This window comes from Vulpes lagopus, chromosome 21 (genome assembly GCF_018345385.1).
Source record: "Vulpes lagopus strain Blue_001 chromosome 21, ASM1834538v1, whole genome shotgun sequence".
Taxonomy (NCBI): domain Eukaryota; kingdom Metazoa; phylum Chordata; class Mammalia; order Carnivora; family Canidae; genus Vulpes; species Vulpes lagopus.
The window spans coordinates 8,443,754-8,465,619 of NC_054844.1; the positions used below are offsets into that span (position 1 = coordinate 8,443,754).

Genomic DNA, 21,866 nt, shown 5'->3' on the forward strand with positions numbered 1-21,866 from the left:
CACCTGAATCAATAAATGCTTGTTGAAAGAATAAATAATAACTCTCAGCTCTGTGTGTGTGTGTGTGTGTGTGTGTGTGTGTACTGATGTAAGAACCCATTTCATAACCCTTTTGCATATTCCCAATGGACTCCTGGGTGGTCAGCTATCTCTTTCTCTCCATAAAATATATGGATAATAGGTATCTCCCATCCTAATTTAAAAATCCCTTTATACATTCTAAAGTATGTAATTACCCCCTCTAAATGTGGTTTTTGGACTGGTTTACAACTAGAACTTGTTTTGTCTCAGGAGAAGTGTCAGCATTTTCATTCAAACACTGTCTCTAAGAAATTCAATTAAAATAAGAATATGGCAGGGCAGGAGGGATGTAAAGTCTTGATCACAGTCAGTTAAAACTGAAGGAAATAGCTTGGAAAGAAAATAGAAAAGTATAGTAAACATTGAAAAAACAAAATTATCTCTCTTAAAATTAAGATGATATACAAATAGTAAAATCTATTGCATGATAAGTTCTTAGAATTAACCAAATAAAATTTATAATAGAAACATAGAAATGCAAATTTCCAATAAATACATAAACATATACTCTTCACCAGTGAAGAGGAAAATGTAAATTAAGATAGTGGTAAAATGACTCATACTGTGAAAAGTCTAGCTGAAGATAACTGATAGCAGAAGTCCCAAATTCTTCCTTGTATGAATTTGGGAGACACGGGAAGAACCAGATCATTCTTGGAAGATGTTGACATTTCATAATTATATTGACTAATTGGCTTGAGGTAGGAAGCCTGGAGCACTCCCTCCTGCCATGACACCATGATGTGTCCCAATTTGTTCTCCATTCATGTATGCTTTTTTTTTTTTACCCTGATTAGTTTATTTTTTGGTATGCTTTCTCAAACATTAATTTAGAACTTGATGCCATTCTATAGTGTTAGTGCTGGGTAAAGATTATTTCAAACCTCTTAAGGAGGACAGGGTAAGATATTTGTATGACCAGGCTGCCAAAGACATGACCTGGGAAGAATCTCCTTAAAAATTTCATGACATTGGGGATCCCTGGGCAGCTCAGTGGTTTAGCGCCTGCCTTTGGCCCAGGGCGCAATCCTGGAGTCCCGGGATCGAGTCCTGCGTCCGGCTCCTGGCATGGAGCCTGCTTCTCCCTCCTCCTGTGTCTCTGCCTCTCTCTCTCTCTCTCTCTCTCCCTCTCTCTCTCTATGTCTATCATAAATAATAAATAAATAAATATTTTAAAAAATATATCATGACAAAGAGACTCCTAACTCTGGGAAATGAACAAGGGGCAGTGGAAGGGGAGGTGGGCAGGGGGATGGGGTGACTGGATGATGATCACTGAGGGGGGCACTTGATGGGATGAGCACTGGGTGTTATACTATATGTTGGCAAATTGAACTCGAATAAAAAAATATAAGTAAAAAATATCATGATAAGAACTAAAGGAATTACAAAGGTGAAAAACAGATCAATGTTGACCCCCACCCCTACTCCCAAGGTAGACATGAGTTAAGACTCATTTTTCTAAATTATCGGAGAAAAAACTATTTTAACAGAACTAGTTTGGAATTACTTATCTATATTATTATGTTCCATTATAGAAGGAGATGGATTACATAGATGTTTATGGCAATAATCTTGTTTCAGAAATATTTAAGGAAGACAATGGCCCTTCCTAAAGCCTGGTCAGGCAAAAAGAAAGTGTGAGGCCTAGGCTATGTTTCTGATGGTATCTCAGCCATTATTGTGGCCCCAATGTTTTATTTCCTATGACAGCCCTATTTCATTAGTAACAGATTCAGTATCATTACAGATGTGAGGCTGGGAAATGATCACAATGAAACCATTACACTGTATAATTGTGTTAGCTGTTTCATTTTTTCTTCTTCTCTAAAGGCCTATCATGTGCTTGCCTCACAAAGAAAATTCATGCATCTGGGAAAACTGCAGCAGGCTGTGTTTGCCTGGGTTTACCTCTGAGATTATTTTTAACTGACTTTGGATTTTCTAGAGGATTTATGTAAACCTGAAATTGGGTAATAAAATTGTAAAACAAACCAACAAAAAAACCCAACACAGTAGGTTGGACAATTATTTCACATAAACCATTCAATTGTTGGGTGGAAGTTTGTTGGAACAAAGGATTGAAGAGTTTGGGTCTTGGCATTAAAGAAGAAAAGCAGACATGTTTGGTTTGGGGATAAAATTCTAAGTAAGTGCTCTCTCTAGCTACAAGTACAATGATTCCTATTTTTCAACAATTTATCTTACTTTGCTGAAACATTCTTTGATTTCTTCCCTACCCTCTGTGCATTCTTTTCTTTCACAATCTGTGCCCATCAAGGCTTCAAAGCCCATTTCAACTATTTCCAAAGGAGCTATTGGATGTACCAGAAATTTAAATTTATTACGAAGGTTGTAATTTTATTCTACTACTGATGAAATGCTAAAACTAAAAATTAATAAAGTACATCCTCACTGTCAAAATAAAGAAAAAGAAAACTTAAAAGGTTCATAAAGCCACTGGCGGTCATGTCAAGGGCCTCTCAATAAAATTTCACTTTGCATGTTTTGATTGCTTGGAACATCTTGGGAAAGTGCTATATATTACATTGATTTTTGTTCCACTGTAGTCCTCTATGAAATGTCATTTTATATGTGTATCTTAATTCCTATGAACTTCATTCTTTCCTGAGATACATATAGTGATGTAGTATTTGAAATACAATGACTATTATTAAGACTTAAGATTGCCATTGGTATGGCAAGCTCACTTACTTTTTAAACTCTGTTCACACTTGAAGATTTAGTTTTCCCTCATGTTTAACATCTTGTCTGATTTTCCAAAATTTACACTTTGATTTTTATTCTCAATATGTGCACTGTTCACAAACCATATAAAGAAAATGTGTCCTCTGCAGCCAATTAAGCTGACTGTGCTCTTTCCCCATGGGGGCCCAGTGTGCCAGGGCTGCAGACAGCCTCCTTGGTATTGTATGCAGCCTGTTGATTGTATGGGTTGCCCTAAGCAGCCTTGGAGACAGCCCTTTCCAGTGGACTTTGAGGTCTGACCTCATGCCAAATCCAATTAGGCTGCAGACAGTCATGTAGGGTGCCTTTGGAAAGCCCCAGAGCACAGTAGCCAGGGGCCACATTGGCCAAGTCATCATGTCCATCTGCACCAAGCTGCAGAACAAAGAGCATGCGATTGAGGCCCTACATACGGCCAAGTTCAAGTTCCCTGACTGCCAGAAGATCCATAGCTCTAAGAAGTGGGGCTACACTAAGTTTAATGTGGATGGATTTGAAGACATGGTGGCTGAAAAGCAGCTCATTCCCGATGGTTGTGGTATCAAATAAATCCCTAATTGTGGCTTCCTGGACAAATGGTGGGCTCTGCACTCAGTGACAGCCTCCACACCGCCCCCTCCCTATTCATGCCCACCAAGAAATCCTACTTACTGTCAAAAAAAAAAAGTGTCCTTTGCCATTAATTTTCTGTGTATTAGACAGGGTCCTCCAGGGAACCCTGAAAGTTAATAAGGAGTTGGTTCATGCAATTATGGAGGCTGGGATGTCTCACAATCTTCCACTTATAAGCTGGAGACCCAGGAGAGCTGATAGTGTCCAAGTCCAAAGGTCTGAGAATCAGGGGAGCTGATGGTATCAGTTTCAGTCAAGGGCAGGAGAAAGACAATGTCTTAGAAAGGGTCACCTTCTCCCTTCCTCTGCCTTTCATTCTATTCGGGTTCTCAACAGATTGGATAATGCCCACCCACGTTGGAGAAGGCAATCTGCTTTGCTACAACCATTGACTCAAATTCTAATGTCACCAGGAAAAACTCTCACAGACACACCTAGAAGTAATGTTTTGCTAAATATCTCAGTACTCCATGATACAGTCAAGTCAACATCTAAAATGAGGCATCACATTCTGTTAATTTACACATTTACACAATACTACTATTTAGATTCCCTGTGCTTATGACAGCAATACCATCCTGGCACATATCTCTTCTTTTCTCCTTGTCCCTCCAGACTATTCAGAGTGACTTTTTTTTTTTTTAACTTAAGTCAGGTTATACCACTTTTGGCTCATAACCCTATAATTGTTCCCCATTTCAATGTGACAAAAGCCAGTCCTTAAAATTGCCTTCAGGTCCCCACATCTAGCCACCTAGTTTCCTCCTTTCCCCTGACCCTTCTTCCCTCTCTACTTCTCTGAGGCCTCTTTGGTATGATTCATAGTCTACTTACTCTTGATTACTGTAACCATAATTATACCTCTGCCTGTAATGCTGTTCCCAACATAGTCACATGGCCTATTCCCCAACAACGTTCTCCAACTGATTTCAAAATCCATTGATGATTCCTGACTGAAACAATTGTTAAAATTAGAGATCAATGCAAAGCCACGATTTGATAATTCTGTCATTTCTTGCATATTTAGCAGCTTGCATTCTTCCAGGAAGAAGAGGCCCATGTCCTCCCCCCACCCATATTTTGAGTAACTTAAGTTACTCTAGATTCCATTTTTAATTAAATGTTTTATAATTCATTGTTGGCTTTTTTTGTGCTTAAATCTCCCCATATTTGGCTAGTATGACTCTCTTCGAGTTGATTCCCTCATCCATTTGTTCAGTTTTTGAACACGTCTTTGCTTTCTGCACAAAATAAGATGGACTGGGCTTGCCATATACCTTCCCTGTGTCAGACCTACAATCGCCCATTTCTCCAAGAACCTCCAGTTCACTTTGGTAAGAAATGGTGCCTAAGACTGTTGGGGATTTACCCCAAAGATTCAGATGCAATGAAACATCGGGACACCTGCACCCCGATGTTTCTATCAGCAATGGCCACAATAGCCAAACTGTGGAAGGAGCCTCGGTGTCCATCGAAAGATGAATGGATAAAGAAGATGTGGTCTATGTATACAATGGAATATTACTCAGCAATTAGAAACGACAAATACCCACCATTTGCTTCGACGTGGATGGAACTGGAGGGTATTATGCTGAGTGAAATAAGTCAATCGGAGAAGGACAAACAGTGTATGTTCTCATTCATTTGGGGAATATAAATAATAGTGAAAGGGAATATAAAGGAAGGGAAAAGAAATGTTGGGAAATATCAGGAAGGGAGACAGAACATAAAGACTCCTAACTCGGGGAAACGAACTAGGGGTGGTGGAAGGGGAGGAGGGGGGTGTTGGAGGGGAATGGGTGACGGGCACTGAAGTGGACACTTGACGGGATGAGCACTGGGTGTTTTTCTGTATGTTGGTAAATTGAACACCAATAAAAATTAATTAAAAAAAAAAAAAGAAATGGTGCCTAAGAGCCACTACCTAAGGATGAAGTGCTCTAGCCATTACAGTGTCACTGTTTTTTCTTTTTCTTTGTTCTTAAAAGTTCTTTATATTAGTTCTTTATGCTGAATTTTACAAATATTTCTCTTATTTTCTCATTTGTCTCTTGTCACTGCAGATAGTGTTTTTATAGGTTATGTAGCATCTGGATTTTGAGGTTTTTTAAAATTTATTTATTTATTAATTCATGAGAGACACACAGAGGGAGAGGCAGAGACACAGGCAGAGGGAGAGGTAGGCTCCATGCAAGGAGCCCGATGTGGGACCCCATCCCAGGACACCAGGATCACATCCTGAGCCAAATGCAGATGCTCAACCACTGAACCACCCAGGCGTCCCTGGATTTTGACTTTTAATTGGTCACAGTTAAGTTCCCAGACTTGGGGGGCACCTGGCATAGAGCCTTGCCTGGGGCTCTCTGCTCAGTGGGGAGTCTGCTTGTCTCCCTTTACCTATGTCCCTGACCCCACTTGTGTGCACGCTCTCTCAAAAAAATAAATAAATAAAATTTAAAAAGTCCATTTTGAGATGGCACTTTTATATTTTTAAGTACTTGTATTAACTTCTAAATTTTTGTCTTTCCATTTGTTTCTGTGTCTCCTTTTGTGCCCATAACACAGTGTTTTAGATACAGAGGCTTTATAATGTGCTTTAATATCGGAAAGGACTAATTCCTGTTTATGGCTCTTTTCCTTTCTATACAGTATTCTGTATATTTTTTACTATATGAATTTCAGAGTTTTTTTGTTTTTGTTTTGCTTAAAGAAAAAAATCATGTTGTTTGTGTTGGGATTCTGCTAAATTTCTATGTTAATTTAAGAAGAGTTGACATCCAGGCACCTGGGTGTTTCAATAAGTTGAGTGTCTGCCTTCAGTTCAGGTCATGATCCCAGGATCCTGGGATCAAGCCCAGCATCGGGCTCCCTACTCAGTGTGGAGTCTCCCTCTCCCTCCCCCCCTGGCTCTCCCCCTTGCTCATGTGCTCTCTATCAAATAAATAGATAAAATCTTTTTTTAAAAATTGACTTCCACAAACAAGGGGTATTGTTCCACTTGTTCACATCCATGTTCAGAGGTGTGCTGAAGCCTTTCTTAAATGTTTTTTTTTACATATCCTGTTATGTTTATTTCCAGGAATTGTATCTTATCTGTTGCTATTGTAAATGGGGTTTTCTCTTCGCCTGGTTATGTTAGAATACACTTTAATTTTGTATGCTCATTTTCTATTCTCTCTAAACCTGTTTCATTGTTTGCATCCTTGATTCTCTTGGATGTTTTAGGTATATTACATATCATCTGCTAATAGAGATAGTTTTGTATCTTCTTTTCCAATTGCCAGGTTTCTTGTTATTTTCCTTCTAAAAAAATTGCATAGGGCCATACTTCCAATATAGTATTAAACAGTAACGGAAGTAAGTGAGGCTTCTTGCCTTGTTCTTGACCTTAGAGGGAATGACATAGTGTCTCCCTATTAAGAAGCTGGCTTTGGGGATTACCAGGCTATACTTTTCCAAATGTTTGTGTGAAGAATGGATATTAAACTTTGTTAAGATCCTTAAAAGCTGAAGACAACTTATGAAGATAAATAACTTTTCTCTTTGATGAAGAACATACAGTGAAAGAATATTGAAAAATATAAATGGAGTTTAAGAAGCATAGAATAAGACTTTTATATATCTGTAAGGAGAGGAGATAGAGATTAGAAGAGACAAAATAGTTTTTTAAATGTCTGAGAATTTTCCTAAAATAGTAAAAGTTACTCTACATATTTAGAAAGACAAGAATAACCTAGACATGATTAAGAAAAGTAATCTAACACTTGGTTATGTCACTGTGAAATTGTGGATTCCAAAGAAAAGGGGAAGTAAAATGACAATTTCATTATGAATCAAGGAATTATAATATAAGACAAAATGAAATACCACTTCACAATCTCCAAGTGACAAAATTAACACAACACCCTGACAATGGTAAAGATGTGGAACAATGGGAACTTATAGAAACAGCTGTTGAAAGTTCAAATTTAGAATTTAGAAATAGAAGTTAGAAAGCAATTTGATATTTCCTAGCAAAAAATACCCTATGACACAGAAATTCCACTTCTAGAGAAATAGTATACACATGAACAGATTTGTGCAAGAATAGAATAGCATCATTTGCAATAGGAAAAAAAAAAGGAAATAGACCAAATAGCTATTTTGAGGAGAATTTGCTAGTTTATATTATATTCTTACATAGTGAGATATAATATGCAGCCATGACAAAGAATGCAATAAAACAATATCACATACAACTACATGCATAAATCCTTAAAACAGGTTTTTAAAATATTGAAAATTACAGAAGAATGTATACAGTATTATATAAAGTTGAAAAACAGCCAAAATTCAACAACATATTTTTAAGGGATGGAAAGCTATTTTCAAAGCAAGGAAATGATTAACACAATTTTTGGGGGGTGGGGGTAAGAAAACGATTTATTCAATGACAGAGGTATGGTTAAAGTAAACCAATACATATTACGTTGCTATCAAAATTACATTCTGAATACTATATAGCAAGAATGAAAATTATATGTGAATTAAATGCTATGAAAATTGAGATGTAGCTACTATTAACATTTTTTTATCTCTAGTGTATTTTACTTTTTTACATTTGTTTCTATTTAAGTTCGATTTGCCAACATATAGTATAACACCCTGTGCACATCTCAAGTGCCCGTCACCCAGTTACCTCATCTCCCCACCCACCTCCCCTTCAGCAATCCTTTGTTCATTTCCCAGAGTTAGAGGTCTCTCATGGTCTGTCTCTCTCTCTAATTTTTCCCACTCGGTTCCCCTCTTTTCCCTTATAATCCCTTTCACTACTTCTTATATTCCACGTATGAGTGGAACCATATGATGATTGTCCTTCTCTGATTGACTTACTTCACTCAGCATAATTCCCTCCAGTTCCATCCACGTTGAAGCAAATGATGAGTATTCACCCTTTCTAATGGCTGAGTAATATTCCATTGTACATATATAGACCACATCTTCTATATCCATTCATCTGTTGAAGGACATCATGGCTCCTTCCACAGTTTGGCTATTGTGGACATTGCTGCTATAAACATAGGGGTGCAGGTGTCCTGCTATTTCACTGCTTCTGTATCTTTGGGGTAAATCCCCAGCAGTGCAATTGCTGGGTCATAGGTTATCTCTATTTTTAACTCTTTGAGGAATCTCCACTCTCTTTTCCAGAGAGGCTGCACCAGTTCACATTCCCACCAACAGTGCAAGAGGGTTCCCCTTTCTCCACATCCTCTCCAACATTTGTTATTTCCTGTCTTGTTAATTTTCCCCATTCTCACTGGGGTGAGGTGGTATCTCACTGTGGTTTTGATTTGTATTTCCCTGATGGCAAGTGACGCAGAGCATTTTCTCATATGCTTGTTGGCCATGTCTATGTCTTCCTCTGTGAGATTTCTCTTCATGTCTTTTGCCGATTTTTAATGATTGGATTGTTTGTTTCTTTGGTGTTGAGTTTAATAAGTTCTTTATAGATCTTGGATACTAGCCCTTTACCTGATACGTCATTTGCAAAAATCTTCTCCCATTCTGTAGGTTGTCTTTTAGTTTTGTTGACTGTACCCTTTGCTGTGCAAAAGCTTCTTATATGGATGAAGTCCCAATAGTTCATTTTTGCTTTTGTTTCTTTTGCCTTCACGGATGTATCTTGCAAGAAGTTACTGTGGCCAAGTTCAAAAAGGGTGTTGCCTGTGTTCTCCTCTAGGATTTTGATGGAATCTTGTCTCACATTTAGATCTTTCATCAATTTGAGTTTATCTTTGTATATGGTGTAAGGGAATGTTCTAGTTTCATTCTTCTGCATGTGGATGTCCAATTTTCCCAGCACCATTTATTGAAGAGGCTGTCCTCACTTGACGGGATGAGCACTGGGTGTTATTCTGTATGTTGGTAAATTGAACACCAATAAAAAATTAATTTATTAAAAAAAATAAAAATAAAAAATAAAAAATAAAAAAATGAAGAGGCTGTCCTTTTTACTGTGGATAGTCTTTCCTGCTTTGTCAAATATTAGTTGACCATATTGTTCAGGGCCCATTTCTGGATTCTCTATTCTGTTCCATTGATCTATATGGTTTTTGTGCCGGTACCACACTGTCTTGGTTTTATTTTTCAATATTCCTCTTATTCAGGGTCTTTTCTGATTCCACACAAATCTTAAGATGATTTGTTCCAACTCTCTGAAGAAAGTCCATGGTATTTTGATAGGGATTGCATTGAATGTGTAAATTGCCCTGGGTAGAATTGATATTTTCACAATATTAATTCTTCCAATCCATGAGCATGGAATATTTTCCATCTCTTTGTGTCTTCCTCTCAATTTTTTTTCAGAAGTGTTCTGTAGTTTTTAGGGTATAGATCCTTTACCTCTTTGGTTAGGTTTATTCCTAGGTATCTTATGCTTTAGGATGCAATTGTAAATGGAATTGATTCCTTAATTTCTCTTCCTTCAGTCTCACTGTTAGTGTATAGAAATGCCACTGATTTCTGGGCATTGATTTTGTATCCTGCCACACTACAGAATTGCTGTATCAGTTCTAGCAATTTTGGGGTGGAGTCCTTTGGGTTTTCTATATACAGTATCATGTCATCTGCAAAGAGGGAGAGTTTGACTTCTTCTTTGTCAATTTTAATTTTATTTCTTTTTGTTGTTCTTTTTGTTTTGTGCTCAGGCTAGGACTTCTAGTACTATGTTGAATAGCAGTGGTGAGAGTGGACATCCCTGTCGTGTTCCTGATCTTAGAGGAAAGGCTCTCAGTTTTTCCCCATTGAGAATGATATTTGCTGTGGGCTTTTCGTAGATGACTTTTAAGATGCTGAGGAAAGTTCCCTCTATCCCTACACTCTGAAGAGTTTTGATCAGGAATGGATGCTGTATTTTGTCAAATGCTTTCTCTGCATCTATTGAGAGGATCATATGGTTCTTGTTTTTTCTCTTATTGATATGATCTATCACATTGGTTGCTTTACGGGTGTTGAACCAGCCTTGCATCCCAGGGATAGATCCCCCTTGGCCATGGTGAATAATCTCTTAATGCACTGCTGGATCTTATTGACTGTATCTTGGTGAGAATTTTTGCATCCATGTTCATCAGGGATATGCAAAAATAATTCTCCTTTTTGATGGGGTCTTTGTCATGTTTTGGGAATCAAGGTAATGCTGGCCTCATAAAATGAGTTTGGAAGTATTCCATCCCTTTCTATCCTTTGGAACAGCTTTAGTAGAATAGGTATTATTTATTCTTTAAAAGTTTGATAGAATTCCCCTGGGAAGCCATCTGGCCCTGGACTTTTGTGTCTTGGGAGGTTTTTGATGACTGCTTCAATTTCCTCACTGCTTATTGGCCTGTTCAGGTTTTCTATTTCTGTTCCAGAAATGCATCCATTTCTTCTAGATTAACTAATTTGTTGGCATATAGCTGCTCATAATACGTTTTTAAAATGACCTGTATTTCCTTGCTGTTGATTGTTGATCTCTTCTCTTTCATTTATGATTTTGTTAATTTGGGTCTTTTCTCTTTTCTTTTTAATAAGACTGACTAGGGGCTCATCTATCTTATTAATTCTCTCAAAGAACCAGCTCCTGGTTTTGTTGATCTGTTCTACAGTTCTTCTGGTCTCCATGTCATTGAGTTCTGCTCAAATCTTTATTATCTCTCTTCTTCTGCTTAGTTTAGGCTTTACTTGCTGTTCTTTCCCCAATTCCTTTAGGTGCAAGGTTAGCTTGTGTCTATAAGTTTTTTACAATTTTTTGAAGGAGGCTTGTATTATGATGTATTTCCCTTTTAGGACTGCTTTTGCTGTATCCCAAAGATTTTGAATGGTTGTGTCTTCATTCTCATTAGTTTCTATGAATCTTTTTAATTCTTCTCTAATTTCTGATTGGCCTATTCATCTTTTAGTCTTTTAGTAGGATGTTCTTCAACCTCCATGTGTTTGAGTTTCTTCCAAATTTCTTCTTGTGATTGAGTTCTAGTTTCAAAGCATTGTGGTCTGAAAATATGCATGGGAAAATCGCAATATTTTGGTATCAGTTGAGACCTGATTTGTGACCCAGTATGTGGTCTATTCCAGAGAAAGTTCCATGTGCACTTGAAAAGAATGTGCATACAGTTGCATTCAGATGGAAAGTTCTGTATATATCTGCGAAATCTATTTGATCCAGTGTATCATTTAAGGCCCTTAGTTTCTTTGAGGATGTTCTGCTTGGAATATCTGTCATTTTCTAAAAGTGTCATGTTGAAGTTTCCTACTATTAGCATATTATTATCTAAGTATCTCCTTACTTTGGTTATTAATTGATATACTTGGCAGCCTCCACATTAGTGGCATATTCATGATTGTTAGGTCTTTTTGTTAGATAGACCCTTTAAGTATGATGTGGTGTCCTTCCTCATCTCTTACTACAGTCTTTGGTATAGACTCTAATTTATCTGATATGAGGATTGCTACCCCAGCTTTCTTTAGAGGACCATTTGAAAGGTAATTGGTTCTCCACCCCTTCCTTTTCAAACTGGAGGTGTCCTTAGGTCTAAAATGAGTCTCTTGTAGGCAGCAGATAGATGGGTCTTGCTTTTTTATCCAGTCTGATACCCTGCGTCTTTTGATGTGATCATTTAACCCATTCATGTTCAGAGTAACTATCAAAAGATATGAATTTAGTGTCATCGTATTACCTATTCAATCCCTGTTTTTGTGGATTGTTTCTTTGGCTTCCTCTTTCTTTTACAGGATCTCCCCTTAATATTTCTTGCAGAGTTGGTTTGGTGGTCACATAGTCTTTCAGTTTCTGCCTATCTTGGAAGCTCTTTATCTCTCCTTCTATTCTGAATGAGAGCCTTGCTGGATAGAGTATTCTTGGCTGCATGTCCTTCTCATTTATGACCCTGAATATATCCTGCCAGCCCTTTCTGGCCTGCTAGGTCTCTGTGGAGAGGTCTGCTGTTAATCTGATATTTCTCCCCATATAAGTTAGGGATCTCTTGTCTCTCATGCTTTAAGGATTTTCTCTTTATCTTTGAAATTTGCAAGTTTTGCTATTAAATGTCAAGATGTTGAACAATTTTTATCGATTTTGGGGGGAAGGGGAACCTCTCTATCTCCTGGATCTGAATGCCTGTTTCCTTCCCCAGATTTGGGAAGTTCTCAGCTATGATTTATTCAAATATGCTTTGTGGTGCTCTCTCTCTCTCAGCCTCTTCTGGAATCCCAATTAGACCTATATTCTTCCTTCTCAAGCTATCATTTATTTCCCTAAGCCTTTCCTCGTGGGCTCTTAATTGTTTTTTCTCTTTATTCCTCAGCTTCCTTCCTTTCCATCAACTTGTCTTCTATGTCATTCACTCTCTCTTCCACCTCATTAATTCAAGCTGTTAGAACATCCAGTTTGGATCATATCATTTTATCTATTTTTAATTTCTGCCTGATTAGATCTCAATTCTGCTGTAACAAAGTCTCTAGAGTCCTTTACGCTTTTTTTCCAGAGCCATCAGTAGCTTTATAATTATACTTCTGAATTGAATTTCTGACATTGTATCTAAATCAAAATTCTGCAACTCTGTGGCAGAGAGTAGTTTCTGGTTCTTTCTTTTGTGGTGAATTCTTCCTTTTAGTCATTTTGTCCAGTGCAGAGTGGTTGTAGGAGTGGGCTGAGTCAAAAATATCCAACCATGTCCTAAGTAAAATATACTCTAGATGATTCTGAAGAGGCCAGAGACCAGAAAATGAAAAAAAAAGAACTGAACAAAATAAAACAAAAGGACTACTAAAGTGAAAAACAAATTTTAAAACAAAGTAGTAAAAATAAAAAGCCAAAAATCAAAAACAAAGAAGAAGAAAAAAGAAAAGTAAAGAAAAGAAAAGAGAAAATAAAGGCGGGGGGATGGTGATGGTGAGGAAGTGGTAGTGGAGGGAGAATGTAGTCTACCTGAGGGGTCCTAGAGGGTGATCCTCTTGGTTCTGAGTGTATTTTGCTCTGTATGTTAGAAGATGCTCAATCCAAAATTTATGTAAACCAACAGTACTTATAATAAAGCCCAACATTGACCACAAAAAAAACATAAACAAGATAAAAGATGGGGCAGTATGGGAAGGAAGAGAGAATATAATTTCACAGAATGAACCAACACAGTTTTCCACTTAGTTCTGGGTATATTTTGGCCATGTGTTAGAAGGTACTAAGTTCCACCATTTTAAAACAAGGCAGAAAAAAACAAAAAACTAATACCCATATCTTGTATATCACCAAAATCAAATTGAACATGTTTAAGGGAGTCCAGAAGTGAAAAATATATCTAAGACAGTAATTGTAGGGCAGCCTGGTGGCTCAGTGGTTTGGTGCAGCCTTCCGCCCAGGGCCTGATCCTAGAGAACTGGGATCAAGTCCGTGTTGGGCTCCCTGTATGGAGCCTGCTTCTCCCTCTGCCTGTCTCTCTGCCTGTCTCTCTGCTTTTCTCTCTCTCTGTGTGTGTGTGTGTGTGTGTGTGTGTTTCTCATGAATAAATAAACAAAATATTTTTTAAAGAATTAAAAAAAAACAGTAATTGTAGATATACAAAAGTCAAAAAGGAAAAAACTTCAAAATGAAGAGTTGGTAAAATATCGTAGTTAAGGTGGGAAAATAAAAAATATTGGAAAATTTTAGTCTGATATAAAAACAGGTATTAATGGGAAAAGAAAAAGAAAAAAAAGACTCTCTAGTTCTATATGCTATTTTCCCTTAGTCCTGGAGCTTTCCAATGCTTCTTGATCAGTAAACTGGCTTTCCCTTTGTACTTCCAGCAGTTCTTCTGGGGGAGGGTCTGCTGTGCTGATTCTCTGCTGTGCCTGGGCAGAGATGCCCGCCCCCTTGCCAGGGGCTGGGCTCAGGGTGAGCTGTTAATCCTGTGGGGCCTTTGTTCCCTAGAGGCCCCTCCTCTCCCAGGCAAGAGGTGAAACAAGGAGGGGAAAAAATGACAGCAGCCAGATTTCCAGCTCTGGAGTAAGCTCCCCCAGAGCAACTAACTGCAGTCTCCCAGTCCCACTGGCCCAGACGCCCCTGAGGGCAGGCACGGGCACGCTGGTCACACATCTTGCGGGGCGCCCAGTGACAGTTGGGTTCTCGCTTTCCTGTGCCCTCCCCGCTCAGCCTGTCCCAGGGGGAATGAAGGATCGCGGGCTTTGTCTGCCTGAGCGCCCTGGGAGCCAGGGGCCCTGTGCCACTGGACCCAAGCTCCCAGGGACCGCCCCTCCCGAAGGGAAGGGAATGGCGTACAGCCCCCCCCCCCCCCCCCCCCCCCCCCGCCCAGTGGCAGCCTCTCGGAGCCGGCCCACTAACCGACTGGCTTCTCCAGAGGCTTCGCTGCCGGTCCTGCGATTCTGCCCGATTTTCCTGCGATTCTGCCCGATTTCCCTGCTAAGCACTTTTCCCTCAGGGAAAGCTCCAGCGCAGACTTTTTTTTTTTTTTAATTTTTTTTTTTTTATTATTTATTTATGATAGTCACAGAGAGAGAGAGAGAGAGAGAGAGAGAGAGAGAGGCAGAGACATAGGCAGAGGGAGAAGCAGGCTCCATGCACCGGGAGCCCGACGTGGGATTCGATCCCGGGTCTCCAGGATCGCGCCCTGGGCCAAAGGCAGGCGCTAAACCACTGCGCCACCCAGGGATCCCTTTTTTTTTTTTTTTAAGATTTTATTTATTTATCTGAGAGAGAGAAAGAGCACAAGCAAAGAGGGGGAGGAGCAAGGGAGATAGAGAAGCAGACACTCCCCACCCCCACAACCCCTCAACCCACCCCCCTCCTGCTGAGCAGGATGCCCAACTTGGGTTGGATGCTAGGACCCTGGGACCAGGACCTGAGCCAAAGGTGGATGCTTAACCAACTGAACCACCCAGGTGCCTACGTACTTTAGCAAGATGGTTATAATAAAGGTGTTCATACAATGAAAATTCCTTAACCAGTATGTGAAAATTATCTATACTTTTAGATGTACTATATTACAAAGTAATTGGAGCATCTGCATGGTTCAGTCGGTTAAATGTCTGCCTTCAGCTCAGGTCATGATCCCAAGGTCCTGGGATCGAGCCGCAGGTCCCGGCTTCCTGCTCAGTGGGAACCAGCTTGTCCCTCTCCCTCTGCCTCTTTCCACTACATGTGTGCGTGCATGCTCTCCTTTTCTCTCTCTCTCAAATAAATAAATAAAATCTAAAAAAAAAAAAAAAAAAACCTGAAATAATAAATTTAGGTACTTTGTAAAGGACCATTGGATGATGAAGTATTCTGCATTAACCATGAATTAATTGCTGTGTAGAATGCCCCCTTACCATCTATTTTGACTTGTGAACATTTGGTTTGAAACACATATTTGGGGCAGCCCTGATGGCCCAGCGGTTTAGCATCGCCTTCAGCCCGGGATGTGATCCTGGAGATCCTGGAGATCCTGGAGATTCCTGGAGACCAGGAATGTAACATAACAATTGTGGTTAAAAGCACCTGGATGGGGCAACCCAGGTGGCTCAGCAGTTTGGCGCCGCCTTGGGCCCAGGGCCTGATCCTCGAGACCTGGGATCAAGTCCCATGTCGGGCTCCCTGCATGGAGCCTACTTCTCCCTCTGCCTGTGTCTCTGCCTCTCCCTCTCTCTCTCTGTGTGTGTGTGTCTTTCATGAATAAATAAATAAAATCTTAAAAAAAAAAAAAAAAAAAGCACCTGGGTGACCTGTAGAACAATTCTCTCTGGGAGATGTAGTTTTCCAGTTGTTTATTTTTTTCTGGCAAGGGAATTTCTGATTATCCAGTAATAGATCAATCCCTCTATATAAGTCTTTTAAAGGCCAAAGGCCAAGTTGCCTGGGACAGGAGTACACTGATCTTCCTCTGTTAGCTCTCCTCAGTTGCCATGTCATCATCTGTGTGGACACATAGACAAGTGCCACACACTCAATTTCTAGAGCTTAAGCTGGAGTTTGCTATGGTGGTCAGGGTCCCCGGTGGCCATGCCCCAAGTAGTAATAGAAGCATTGGAAACAACTGATGCTCAGAAATTGCTATATCAGGTAAAAGTTTTGGGGGTTATTCTTAGAGCAAGAGTTATATGTCATTCAAAGTTCTGGAGCTTGAGAGGAATTGTGTTTGCACACAATATTGAACACAGTACAACTGTAAGACTAAGGAACATGGAATTAAAGGTATTCTTAGCCAAATCCATGCTCAATTGTCACCTTTTTTCTTTCTGTAACAAAATAGATTTCTTTTTTAAAAAGATGTACTTATATATTTTAGAATGAGGAGGAGGGTCAGCAGGAGAGTGAGAGTGAGAAGCTCAAGCAGAGTCCCTACACAGCAGGGAGCCCAACACAGGGCTCCATCACATGACCCAGAGATCATGACCTGAGCTGAAATTAAGAGTTGATTGCTCAACTGACTGAGTCACTGGAGTCCCCAAAATAGATTCCTAACTAAAATTAAGATAAATTTGCCACTTTGATTATATGGAATTGAGTTGCTTCTATTTGGCCATAAAATTTGTAGGAAAAGGAAGGAATAGTCCATTGGAATCTGCTTTGATGTAAGGCAAATTATACTCACAGTTTATTACCTGATGATAATGGAAAAGATTGTGTTTCAGAACTTGTGTTGGAAAGTTTCTACGAAAAAAAAAAAAAGGAAAGTTTCTACGAGTATATTTTGCATCTATTCACTGGAACTTATCACTTAAAAAGGGATAAAGCTTAGTTTTAAAAAACCAGAAAGAAGGTCAGCCAATTATGACAATGTAAGGTCACCTTCTCTAGAGAGAATCTTTCTATATTGGGGTTGTATATCAAGCACTGAATTGTAAGGTGTTGATAGAAGGAATAAATGTCTTCAGAAACATTTCCTTTTTTTTTTTAAGATTTTATTTATTTATTCATGAGAGACACACAGAGAGAGAGAGGCAGAGACACAGGCAGAGGGAGAAGCAAGCTTCATGCAGGGAGCCTGACGTGGGCCTTGATCCGGGATCTCCGGGATCACACCGTGGGTTGAAGGTGGCGCTAAGCCGCTGAGCCACTGGGGCTGCCCCAGAAACATTTCCATATAAATGGTAGAAATTTTACATTCTTGCAGGAGCCTAACCAAATGTTCAAGTGAATATTTATCAAATATGTGTTTCTTTTCTTTTTAAGATTTTTTTATTTATTCATGAGAGGCACAGAGAGAGAGAGATGCAGAGACAGAGGCAGAGGGAGAAGCAGGCTCCATGCAGGGAGCCTGACATGGGACTCGATTCCAGGTCTTGAGGATCAGGCCCTGGGCCCAAGGCAGCGCCAAACTGCTGAGCCACCTGGGTTGCCCCATCCAGGTGCTTTTAACCACAATTGTTATCTTACATTCCTGGATCAAAAGTTCGTTTCTTGATTCATATCTAACCCATTACACATCTCACTACTAGAAAATTAGGAAATTGTATATTGGATATCAGTGGGGAGGAGAGGAAAGAGAAAATGTCTGAAAATTCTGAGTATATTCAAAAGCAATACTCTCTCATAAAGGATGCTCTTCTCTCTCTCAGTTGATCATTTCCCCACTTCTATTTCAGAGGGATCTGCCTTAAGCACTGTTTCCCTCAGTTCTCCCTAAGCTTGGATCCATATGTCATGTGGGTGTATGGAAGCACATTTAGACCACCCAAAGCTCACATTTCATCTTGTTTCATGTTTATGAATAGTTTATTGAGGGATAACTAAACATCACTAGCTTTCTACCACCAGAACTTAAAATGTCTTAAAATTTAATTTTTATTGGAATAAGAAGAAAAAGAGAGCTCCCAGAAAGGCAGCATATTTTTGAGCCCCATTATATTTTCACATGAATGATTTCATTTAATTTTCACCCTAACCCTTGTTCACCTGCTACATGTTGCTTAAAGATGAGAAAAATGTTATTCAAGGAAATGTTAATTGGATACACTGGAAGTCAGAGTCAGCCAGTAGGGGTATTGCAATTGAACCTTGCTCTCTCTGACCCCGCAGCTTTTTTCACCATGGCTTGCTGCCACAGTGATGACAGTGTCACTTGATTTAAAAAGCAATTGCCATTTTTGATAAAAATCATTTATTTCATGCCACACTTTGGAATCTTTATCCACATTATTGTTCATTTCATATCAATGAAGATTGAAAGTTTCCAAAGCTGCCATGGCTTTGCCTTCGGTGCTCAGATAGGTGGGTATGAAAGCAATCCACACACTACAGATAATCAGCATGCTGAATGTGATTGTTTGGGGCTTACTGAAACTACTTGGTAGCCTTAGACCCAGAAAAGCAGTAGTCAAGCTCAGAAATGCTAGAAAGCCCAAGTTACCCAGAACACAATAGAAAACAGTGCTGAATACCTCATTACACTGAAGGAAAACTTTGCCAGACTGATTGTGTGTCAATGTTAGGGAAGGATGAAGAAGTTCCCAGCCGGATCATGCAGATACATACTTGGATGAGGAAGCCCACTATAGACTATAGCATTTAAGAATTAGATCACCAACCACATTCATAGTGTTTCCTGGTTTTATGGTTTTGAAGGCCACAACCACAATGGAAGTCTTGGCTAAAATAGCAGAAATAACTATAGAAGCTATAACTCCAAAGAATGTTTATCTCAAGACAAAGATTACCAGACTAGGCCAACCAATAAAAATCAAAGAATGGAAGAAGCAAAGCATTAAGGAAACAAGGAGGATATAACTGAGATTTCAATTATTTGCTCTGATAATGCAAATATCATTATGTATGTCTCCATATTGGACAAACAGTCCTAAGATCAGAACAGTGGGGAGAGAAAAACTAATAGCCAGAAGGCCAGAACAGCTCCTAGAAGATCTTCATGGGACAAAAAAAAAAAAGTCATACTTTTGGGGAGGCACTGATTTCTCTGTTTGGATGTGGGTCTTCAGGACAATCCAATACTTCATACATATCTGAACAGGATACAGCTTGATTTATTATATCCCAGCAGTCATTCCCCCAATAGATGTATAAAGCAAATATATCTTAAACAGAGCCATATTTGAATTCTGAGATAAACATACCCAATTACATTCATTAGGCCGTAACACTGAAAAATAAAGATCTTCCTTAACAAGAGAGAAATCACCTATTAGACATTTGAATCCAAAATATCCAGAAAGAGTGAATTGAAATAAACACTGAAAGAGCAAGAATTTAGAAAGTACAGTGATACTGAGCAAAAAACATAGACTATATAAAAAATGTATTTGACAATGTATGAAAGGAAGAGAGAATACATTCCAAGAATTCTGAACTTTAATTACAGAAAACTTAAGAAATATGGAACCCTCATGCTTATTGAGTATCTTTATTATGATAAGTGCTTTTTTGAAAGTTATAATTTGATTATGATAGCAGTTTTACAACAGATTTATCATCATTTAGTGCTTACAGTAAAAAATAACAATGAGTAGAAGAAACTTTATAAGTATATGTTTTGAAGAAATTGCAAAACAAGGACAATAGAGTACAAAGTTTTATCCATTAAGGTTTGACCTCATTCACACTGAAGAACAGTTATATACGACACAATTCATACTGGAAAAACAACTACAAATTCAAATGTGGGTTTGCACTGCACAAAATTTTGCCAAGAATATTGAAAAAATGTTGATCATTTTTATGCTGTGAATCTCTTTTCCAAAAGAGTGATATGAACCAGCTGTTTTCAGGAACAAGGACTTCTTTATGATCACTATAAAAACTTACTGGGTTTGGCAATCCACTTCCACTCATTTTCTGTCTTGTTTTTTATATATTTAAAAAATATGGGGCAGCCCGGGTGGCTCAGTGGGTTAGTGCCACCTTCAGCCCAGGGCCTGATCCTGGAGACCCGGGATCGAGTCCCACATCGGGCTCCTTGCAAGGAGCCTGCTTCTCCCTCTGCCTCTCTCTCTGTGTGTCTCTCATGAATAAATAAAATCTTTTTAAAAATATTAAAAAATAAAAAATATGAATACCAAGCACTGGAGATTCCAAGAGAAAGACCACAGGCAATCTAACTTCCAGCTAGAGGGAAGGAGAAGCAGGAGTATTAGCCATACTATTACAAGGGTGTGTAGAGGGGCACCTGGTAGCTCAGTGGTTAAGCGTCTGCCTTTAGCTCAGGTCATGATCCCGCGGTCCTGGGATTGAGCCCCGCATCAGGCTCCCAGTGGGGAGTTTGTGCTCTCTCTCTCACTGTCTCTCTCTGCTTATACTCTTGCTAGCTCTCTCTCTCTCTCTCTCTCTCTCAAATAAATAAATAAAAATCTTAAAAAAAAACAACAGGTGTATGTGGAAATGTTCTAATAAGCATATTGAAATGATAAGCTCCTAATGAACAGCCTATGGCCATAATAATAAATCTGAACTTTATTTTAGAAGATGTGTGGAGAGATGCTTGGGTGGCTCAGAGGTTGAGTGCCTGCGTTGGCCCGGGGCATGATCCTGGGGTCCCGGGATTGAGTCCCATATCAGGCTCCCTGCATGGAGCCTACTTCTCCCTCTGCCTATGTCTCTGCCTCTCTTTCTCTGTGTGTTCTCTCATGAGTAAATAAATAAGATCTTAAAAAAGAAATAAAAGGTGTGTGGAGAGCTCTTGCTGGATTTAAATTATAGAAATAATATCGGATTTGCATTTTTGTAAGATCTTCCTACCAACTTCACTGCTTGTGGGTTATGGAGATGGAATGTCTACTCACTGTCATTCTTCTGCTCAATCTAACATACCATGACCTTTGAAATGTGACTCCCAATCACTATTCGAAGAGAGTATAGTACTTGGTTTCTTTAGTCCCCTAATGGTGACCACCTGGTTTGCACAGCAACAGGGGAAGCCTGGATTATGCCAGATGCAGTGTCCACATTGACCAGGGCATATTTAGAACCCTCATTCAGTGGGAGGAGGCCAATATAATCAATTTGCCAGTCCCTCACCAGTGGGGGACTCTGATGAATGACTCCCAGCTTCTTCTGGCAGTTGCCTTGGGCATTATTTAGAACACACAGAACATGCTGTTACTGCATTAACCAAGTCACTGCACTTGGAGGGCAGTTCCGCATTCCCGGCAATACACTATCCCAAGTGGTATGATGGCACTGTGACGGCCACTCTTTCTGTGCATCCAATCTGCTGTATCTACTGGAGGGTCAATAGCTAAGTTTCACACTTGAGCTAAGGACTCAGCTTCCTGATGGCCGGGCAGTGTCAGTGCTTTCTGAGCTAGGACATGAAAAACAGCGAGGGCCACTCAGGCTTTTGCAGATGGACCCAAGTGTCTTTTCACATATCCTGAGCCCCGTAAGGGTTTATTCATAATCATCCACCCTTTGGCTTTCCATTGTCCACACCATAGGGTTAATCCTTTTAGAGCAGAACAACAACCGTGTAAAGGGTTAACAGCCAGGG

The 21,866-nt window shown here is 39.4% G+C and overlaps 1 non-coding gene across 1 annotated transcript; it reads left to right on the forward strand.

Annotated features, from left to right (window-relative positions):
* The first annotated feature begins 2,933 nt into the window (after positions 1-2,933).
* LOC121480460 lies at positions 2,934-3,064 on the forward strand. Its single transcript, XR_005984978.1, has one exon. It is a non-coding gene; the product is annotated as a small nucleolar RNA SNORA70 (small nucleolar RNA).
* The last annotated feature ends 18,802 nt before the right edge of the window (positions 3,065-21,866 follow it).